This window comes from Vicugna pacos, unplaced genomic scaffold (assembly GCF_048564905.1).
Source record: "Vicugna pacos unplaced genomic scaffold, VicPac4 scaffold_130, whole genome shotgun sequence".
NCBI classification, from domain to species: Eukaryota; Metazoa; Chordata; class Mammalia; order Artiodactyla; family Camelidae; genus Vicugna; species Vicugna pacos.
The window spans coordinates 110,722-120,270 of record NW_027328810.1 but is presented as its reverse complement, the minus strand read 5'-3'; the positions used below and the strand labels follow the sequence as shown (position 1 = coordinate 120,270).

The 9,549-nt window shown below is 42.2% G+C and overlaps 1 long non-coding RNA gene across 1 annotated transcript in view; it reads right to left on the bottom strand.

Moving 5' to 3' along the window:
* The window catches only part of LOC140695072 (uncharacterized), a 156,801-nt gene that overhangs the window by 81,050 nt on the left and 66,202 nt on the right, over window positions 1-9,549 (bottom strand). The window lies entirely within an intron of this gene.

The window sequence follows — 9,549 nt, the reverse complement described above, 5'->3', positions numbered from 1 at the left end:
ACCCGGGAAACAGCCCGCCCATTGGTGGGGACGGGCAGGCGGCCGAGGAGAGGAAGCCCGGGAGGAGAGGACTCGCGGGCGGGAGAGGGGAAGGGGACGCCAGCCGTGGACTGAGGGGATCCCGGCTGCGTGAGAGGTGGCAGGCGCACACCTGGACCTGGACAGCTGTGGCCGGGGCGCCGGGGCAGGTGGTGCTGTCAGAAGGGTCTGGCCAGAGAAATTCAGCTGAACACGGGCTGACTGGCGCCCTTGGGGGCTGTGAAAGGCGGATCACCCTCCCGAAGCCGCCTGAACCCTTTCCCGGGAGCCCCCCACCTTGCACTTCCACAGCCAGAAGCCCCGGCCCCAGGCAGGAACCAAAGGCCTAACGGGCGACAGAGTTGAGAAGCATTTGGGGCCAATCCCCGGCTCGGACATGGAGCTTCGAACCAGGGGACCACCAGGCACCGACAGCGCATGCGCAGGAGGGACATGGATCCTCTCTGGATTCTGCGAGAGAAGGTGGGACAGCGAGGGAGGGAGAAGATGGGAGCGGGTGGAGAAGAGGGGAAAAGTGGAGGGATACAGATGGACAGGAAGAGCAGAGAAGGGATGGGTCTGGATAGGGGAGTGTCGTAGCGGAGTTGGAGAGAAAAAGCTTTACCTCTAGGGCACCCTGAGATGGCAGACCTACCTCTGTACCCTTCTGTAACCGTTCAAGTCTCGCAGCTCATGTTTTACCTCCCTGATCCAGCCCTCCATCAGATGCTTCTGCAGAAACACTACGGGGATCACACCCGTTGCCCCCATGCGGAGCTGGGTTTTCTGTTGCTCTGAGAACCAAGCACCCGCAGGTGTTGTCGCTCAGAACTTCCTTGGGAAGAGCACATATTCCCCTTTTACACGCTGGGAAACAGGCAGGAAGGATCACTGCCTTAGCTCCACTGTCCCAGGTGTTGGGCTGGGGGGAGTGGTGTGGTACAAGATCAGAGCCCCAGACAGAGCAGACTGCCTGAGTGTTGGTGCATAGTCCCCATCCCTCCTGGGTAAACCATACCCCACCCTAGTGGAAACATCAAGGGCTCACAGTGGTTTCCTGGGGGTGGGAGAGCTGTCCTCATGTGAAGGAAATGTCCAGCTGGGCTAACAAGCTAAGTCACAAATCTAAGTGTGATAAGTGTCGGTTTACTGATCTAAGTTCTGCTGGGCTATCTCGTAAATCTGAAGTTTAGTGTCAGTTTATTGGCCTAACAACCTAACTCGTAATTCCAAGCTCAACAAGTGTCAGTAACGTGATCTATTACAAATTGATAAGCTCCAGTGTACTGATTCCTTGCTTTTTGTTCTTTAAGTCTTATTGGCTAATATCCCCTTACTTGTATTGAAGTCTTTAAAACCTCATGTGCACGTCTTGGAGGTGCTCAGAACTTCGGAGCAGAAGCCCCTCTGAGCCCGCCGGCATAATAATTCTGAGTACTCCAGCACTCCGATTGGTGCTTGTTTCTTGGCTGGCCTGTTTCCATAACACTCAGCTCCAGTGCCCAGCTTTCTAGGTAGATAGGAGTGTTACCAAGTCCAAATTCATTCTCCTCAGTGCAGGACAGGCCAATAAGTTTGGAAACCAGATGTTGGGGCTTGGAATAGCAAGTTTCTGTAGACCTAGTTGGCAAACTAATGTTCTGGAAAACCATCTCCCCAAGTCACAATTCAGGCTCCTTTCCTACGCGCTTGGTTGTTGCAAACTTCTTAGTGTAGGAATTCCTTCTTGTTAGAATCATTTGTTCTTACAGCTATCTGCGTGGGTCAGATCCCTGTAAATCTCCAACAAAACAAACGTTATTTTCTATTCTGCAATTTGCTATCTTTTAATGAATGAAAAAGTGTTAAATATCCTTAAAGGTCAGAGCTTCAGAATAAGCTCTCCTGTGTATTTCAGGCTCTAGGCAACAATTTTTTACAAGCAAGATGAAGCCTAGGAGACAGAGCATAGGGTTAAATTCAAAGGAACAGATCTAATATGGAGTCAGATTTGTTCTGTTCTATTACCCGGGCAGAAGCCACTTGAGGATTTAAATCTCTTTAAGTTAAAAATAACTAAAATTTTAAAGGAATTTACATACATAGGTGGGAATGTGCAAAGCATATCTGGAAAAGCACCCAAAAGATAGTAAACAGTGGCATCTCCAGACAGGGCTGAAAGAACAGAGGATGAGGGAAAACTTCTTTCAATTGTGTATTTTTGTGCTCTGTCTGAGTTTTTTTTTTAACCATTTGCTTGCATTTCTTTTTCAGTTAAAATAATGTGTAATGGAGCAAAGGAGTAACTAGCTTAGCAAATACAGCAGCCATGGAATCACTAAGTCATCACTTTTGATTTAAGCCAGAAAGCATTTATTGACTCTCTCCAGTGTGCTCAGTCCTGTTTTAAGACTTCTTTTATATTATTATTATTATTATAATACTATTATTATTTCTAGTACTATTACTATTACTATTATTACTATTATTTTATGAAATAATAACATGGTATACCTCACCCCTGCCCATGGCTGGTGGAAAACCAACTGAGTTTTTCTTGAGCTGTTTTCCAAGGAGTAGAGATGAGTTTATAAACAGAACACATCTTCAGGGCAAAACAGGCAGTGTGCATTACCAGCAGGCCAGACAGCAATGAAGGGTTTTCAATAGAGGCGCCCAGAAGCTGAGAGAGAAAGCCTCCAGGACACTACAAAAAGCTGCCCAAACTGCCATCTCCATGGTACTACTGAAATAGGAAAGAACAAATCTGACTCCATATTTGATCTGTTTCTTTGACTTTAACAAAGCCAAGTTAATATGCTCCGGTCTTTTCATGGGTTATGATGTCACAGAGGAAACGGACAGGTCAACAAGGAACCACTCTGCCGTGATCACAGAGCCGGGGAAAGGGACGGGCTGCAAGATGTATGAAGCAGCCACAACTGTGCCCGTGCTTCTAGGCAGGTATCCAAAATTGCCTCGACAAGGTGTCAAACATTTGTGCCCATGTCCTCATCAACAGACATGTATTAAAGACAAATGGAAACATATAAAAGGCCAATACCCTTGCTGGGTACACCGTCCAAAGAACAAAGTCTCAGTTTGACAACTGGCCATCTCGGTTCCATGGGATTCATTCTTGGAGAACCTTAAAAACCACTCTTCTGTCCTCAAGAATTGCTGCATATTTGTCCTATCTTTGGCTCAGGGATGCAGCACGTTCAAGTGAACTTTAATGTCTGCACAGATTTGACTGTCTTTCTCCAGGTTCATTTGTCCATTCCAATGAGGCCTGAGCTAAGTCCATCCTCTGTAAGATCTAGTCCCTCCAGTGACAGCTCATTGAGCCTGCAATTAAAAGCCAAGTGAACAAGACTGTCCTCAGCTAAAAATTTCACCCACCCTTCACTGTTTTCTTAATCTCCTCTCCTGGCTAAGTGCAACAGACTAACACCTCCCTCCACCAAGATTACCAACTATGTCATTTTGTCTCCCCAAAGAGAAAGTAAGGTCCATAATAGAGGAGACAACTACATAGTCACCTCTGAATTCGTAGCATATAGAAATGTTAATAAATAGAACTATGATCATGGCTTCTTTCCTTTAAAACCTTTCTGGTTATTTGAATGAGACATTGGAAGGGAGGTGTTTGCTGTCCAGTATCTTGATCCACAAGACTCTGGAGGCCTTTTTCAGAATGGCTGTTCACTGATTCATTCAAAACACAACTTATCAATCAAGGAGTAGCTGTGCTTTTCTGCCAGGTGTTTGTGGTCACTCTAATGCCAGAACAACTTTAAACTATATCCTTACTTTGGATTTGTTATTTTTCCCCTCTTCCAACAAAATTGACTTTCCTTATTTTCTTGCCTTGAGGAATTTTTTTTTTCCTATTTCACCCTTTAGTAAACCAAGATCCTCAGGATGGGCTTGGCCCATAATATGATCCCCCATCCAACTCCTAGTGGCAGAGGCCTGGGGCTCACATCCTGCCCTCCTGTCAAGGCAACTGAAAATCAGTTCAGGATCGAACCAGCACCCCAGGGATTCTAAGGCTCGCATATCTCCCAGAAACCCTGCTTTCTCATTTGTCTTGGCTTCTGAGAATTTCCCCTCACTTTCTTGACAATTTGTTGTGCAGCTTGAAAGATGAGGAAGGAAGGTTTTATTTCTTAATCAGCATTTTAAGGAACTTGTGTAATGAAAGTTTTCACGAGTTTCTAGAACCCTCCATTGCCGAGATAGAAAACACACTAGACATTTTCTAAATTTAGCTCCCATGTGCATTTTTTCTTTGTTTTTGTTTTCTTAACTGTTAACAGACATTTTTTTAATTAAAAAAAAATAAGGCCCCAAAAAGGATAGAACACTGAAGGGGCAATCAAAATTAAAGGGCAAAGACAGAAAAATGATAACTACTCTACAAAGTTAATATAATACATACACTATGTATCAGATCAGCAATTCTCAGTAACAGCTAATTGAAACATGACCATGAGGTAAAATTTCTCTCCTGTCAGGACATGGCCAACAGAAAATACAATTAAACCAACAAACTAATATCCTAAGTCTGGCGAGGTACAGAAGTCTACAAGCTAAATGTGTCTTCTTCTGGAAAAGAGGAAGACACACCAGCTCTTTTCTGTGGAGCCTGAGCCCACGGGAGGACGGTGAAGTGAGCTCTGTAAGTACCCAATTAGCAAACTGAGTGATGAATAAATAGACGTGAGCTTTGATGACAGAGGTGATACTACTATTCATTTGTCCTGTAAAGTATGACTTCCGTTCAGTGATCAATACTTCGGTGTCCTCAGGAGTTGACATTATTCGAAAATGCACAGCCTGGGCGCAGACCTCCACTTTCAGCTCGTGACACTGCACTTAGATGTCACAAGGGCACCTCCAACTCCACCTGCAAAGAGCTGACTTCACGGTGCTCCTCCAATAGCCATCCTGCCCAGGGCCTCTGGTCGGGGGCTAAGTTCTCCGTGCCTCTCCCAACTCAGACCCATCACTCACAGATGTGAATGGACCCCTCCTTCAGGGCCCAGATATCCTCAGACACCGAGTCCCACCACCCACACCTGACCTACCAGATACTCACTGGCACTCACTCAGCACTGACTCTGTGCTGGGACCATGCTGCACACTGCAAACGTTATCTCACTGGATCTCCACAACAGTCCTGGGAATTGGGTACATCGCTGCTTCAATTGATTAGATAAATTGTTTCACTTCCTTGAGTGCGTCATTCAAACTGACACGGCTACTGAGCCACAAGCCTGGGCCTGAAAACCACTTGAAAATTGAACACTGCTACACCTCGCAGCCACCCTACTCTGACTCATCACATCACCTCCTGCCAAGCCTTCTAAATGTTTCCAAGCATTCTACAAGACAAAAGTGAACTACGAGAGCACCCCACTCTCCAACATAAAATCTGTCAATGATGGTCCACTGCCCTTAGGAGAAAGCCCCACCGGGCCTGAGCACAGCCCAACGGCCCAGCATCCGCGTTCCCTGCACGGCCGCGCCGCCTCACCCAGTACGGAGCTCTACACGTGCCTTCTCTAGGACAGGGATGCTGACTCCGCACAACCCAGGGCTTGTCTCACTTGAACAATGATCACCTTCTTCAGTGTTCATCTTCTTCTTTGCTGACCCTCAGAAAAATGTTTTCTCATGATGAATCAATATCTTTTTCCTTATAACTTCCCATCATTGATAATGAGCTCCCCCAAAAGAGAGAAGACCTAATTGTCTGTCTCCTTATCTGTAAAGTGAGATTAACAAGGAAATATGTGAGGTTTTATGAGAAATAATATTCATGTGAGGCTGAGGGACAATTCCATCATACAATAAGCAATCAATATGTGCTTAATTAATATTAATAAGATTATATTGCATTCCAGCAACCTTCAATCAATTTTTAATGACTTTGTCCAACAGACTACTGACAAACTGTTGGACGAACCACTTTGAGCAGATCAACACAAGCGTACTGGGATAGGTAAGCGCTGACTCCAGTTGCAGCTGCAGGCACCCAGCACTATGGGGTAGGGGCAGTTTGCTCAAGCTCTTACATGTTGCTTGAGCATTTAGTTGTCGTTATTGATTAAAGACAGGTGTTCTTTAGTCAAAGCCCCTGAAACATAAATCTTCAAAGATTGATGCAAATTAGGTTTCAAGAACAACACTCTCATTAGAAATTATTTGAAAATCATAGTCTTAGCTACTCCGCACATCAAAAGGGCATGTTCTTAATGTATCTGTCTAAATACACCGAAAGGGTTGTTTAAAAGAAATTACGATGAAGCCATCCTGAATAAGCTCCAGTATCATCTGCACAAAGCCCCACCCAAGGGTCTCATTTCACATTTCCACATAGGTGTTCAGGTAGCTTAACTTGGGTCTTGGTTTCTTATAACACGGGGTGGGGAATTGTTGTGGATAGATTTAAGTAGCAAATATATAACTAGGGTAATTGCTGTTAAGGAATTCTAGAAATAAGAAGATTGATATATAGTCCCACCCATAAGAAACTCAGCATTTCCAATTACAGCAGCATTAAAAATAAAATGAGAGATACATTTAACAAAAATTTACAAGATTTGTACATTGAACTTTTTGAAGTATCACCAAAATAAATTTTAAAAGATCTACATATATGGAAGACATCCCATTTCCATGGAATGATAGACAGTATTATTAAAAATATTAAGACTCCTCAAAGTGAACTATATATTCACTGGAATCCCTATCAAAATTCCAGCTGACTTCTATGCAAAATTGAAAAACTGATCCCAAAATTCACATGGACGTGCAAGGGGCCCAGGACAGCAAAAACAACCTTGAAAAAGAAGAGTAAAGTTGGAGGACTCACTTTAAAAGGTACTAAAATGCTATAGTAATAAGTCAGTATGTTGCTGGCATAAGTTTGGATAAATAAATCTATGAGACACAATAAAAACCCACGGGGAAAAACTTACATTTACAGACAGTTTTCCACTAGGGGGCCAAAAACACCCCATTGAAAGAATAGTCTATTCAACAAATTGTGCAGGGACAGCTGGGTGTCTGCAGGCAAAAGAATCAATCTGGAATCTGAACACCCATATTTTATATAACAAATAAAAATTAAAACAAAGTAGATCACAGGCAGAAATGTAAAAATTAAACCTATAAACTTTCTAAAAGAAGACACAGTATAAATCCTTGTGGTCCTAGGATAGGCTTTGGTTTCCTGGATACAATACAAAGAGCACAAGTGATAGAAGAAAAAAGCAGATAAACTGGACTTCATCAAAATTAAAACCCTTTTCTTACAAAGGACATCATCAAGAAAGTGAAATGACAGGGGAAATGGGTATCTCAAGTCAGAGAGTGCTTGCTTAGCAAGAAAAATAAAATAAATCAGTACATCTAACTACCTCCCATGTAAAGAAATTGTTTTAATGTTTAAAAAAATATAGTGAAAGACAATGTGCAGAATAGAAGAACAATTTTGCAAAACATGTATCTAATAAGAGAGTAGCATCCAGGATATATAACGAATTCTTACAACTGAACAATACAATAAAACAGACCCAATTTTTAAATTTACCACGAATTGAGATACATATACAAATGGCCAATAAGCATATGAAAAGATGCTCAACATCACTAGACAAACCAAAATCAAAATGAGATCTCATTTTGCACCCACTAGGATGGTTATTACCAAATCACGGACAATAACAAATGTCGTTCAGGAGGCAGAGAAACCTCATATGCGGCCAGGGGAAAGGGACAATTGTGCAACTTCTTTGGAGAAGCCTGGTATTTCCTCAAAAGCTTAGAGTTATATGGCTCAGCAATTCCACTCCTATATGTAGAGTCATCCCTCAATACCCTTGGGGGGTTGGTTTCAGGAACCCCACACCCTGGATACCATAATCCAAGGATGTTCGAGTCCCTTTACAATCAGCCATCTGGATCCATGTAGTGGAAACTACAGATATGGAGGGCCAACTGTACAGCCAACAGAATGAAAACATATTCTCATAAAAATTTCACATCAATATTCATAGCAGTATCATTCAGAGTAGCCAAAAGTTACTAACAATATCCATCCATCAATGAACGGATAAACACATTTACCAAGAATAGGCCCACAAACTTTTGGTCATTGAAACTTTGACAAAGGAGGTGAGAACATACAATGGAGTAAAGACAGCCTCTTCAGCAAATGGTGCAGGGAAAACTGCACAGCTGCATGTAAATCAATGACGTTAGACTACTCCCTCACAGCATACACCAAAATGAATTCAAAATGTGTTAAAAAATTAAACATATAGACAAGACACTATAAACCTCTTAGAAGCAACCATAGGCAAAACATGTGACATACATCTCAGCAATGTTTTCCTAGAGCAGTCTACTCAAGCAATAGAAAAACAACCAAAAATATACAAGAGGGATCTAATTAAACTTACAAACTTTTGCACAGCTAAGGAAACAGTAAGCAAAACAAAAAGACAACCAACCTATGGAATGGGAGAAAATATTTGCAATAAATGAAACTGCTAGGGGCTTAATTCCCAGAATATGTAAACAGCTTTTACACTTAATAGAAAGAAAAACAAACAATTCAATTCAAAAAATGGCAGAAGTCCTAAAGAAACATTTCTCCAATGAAGACGCACAAATGGCCAGTAGGCACATGAAAAAATGTTCAATATCATTATCAGAGAAATGCAAATCAAAACTGCAATCAAGTATCACCTCTTACCAGTCAGAATAGCCATCATTGAGGAGTTCACAGACAATAAATACTGGAGAGGCTGCGGAGAATTGGGAACCGTCCTACACTGTGGTGGGAATGCAGTTTGGTGGAGCCATTGTGGAAAAATGTATAGAGGTTCATCAAAAGACAAAACCTTGACCTCCCAGATGACCCAGCAATCCCACTCCTGGGCATATATCCAGAAGGAACCCTAATTAAAAAAGACACCTACACCCCAATGTTCACAGCAGCACTATTTACAATAGCAAGACATGGAAACAACCGAAATGTCCACTGACAGATGGCTGGATAAAGAGGTTGTAGCATATTTGTCCAATAGACTACTATTCAGCCATAAAATAATAATAAAATAATGCCATTTGCAGCAACATCAATGGACATGGAGAATGTCATTCTAAGTGAAGTAAGCCAGAAAGAGAAAGGAAAATACCACATGAGATTGCTCACATGTGGACTCTAAAAAAAAAAATAGAAAGAAACAAAAAAATAAACTTATCTACAGAACAGAAAGAGACACAGAGTCACAGAAAAAAAACTGTGGTTACCAGAGGGGGGAGGGTGGGGGAAGGAATAAATTGGGAGTTCAAGATTTGCAGTTACTGAGTATGTAAAGAATAAACAGCAAGTTTATACTGTATAGCACAGGAGAATATATTTAATATCTTATAGTAACTTATGTTTAAAAACAGTATGAAAATGAATGCAGGTATGTTCCTTTTTAACTGAAGTCTTGTGCTGTAGACAAGAAACTGACACAACATTATAAA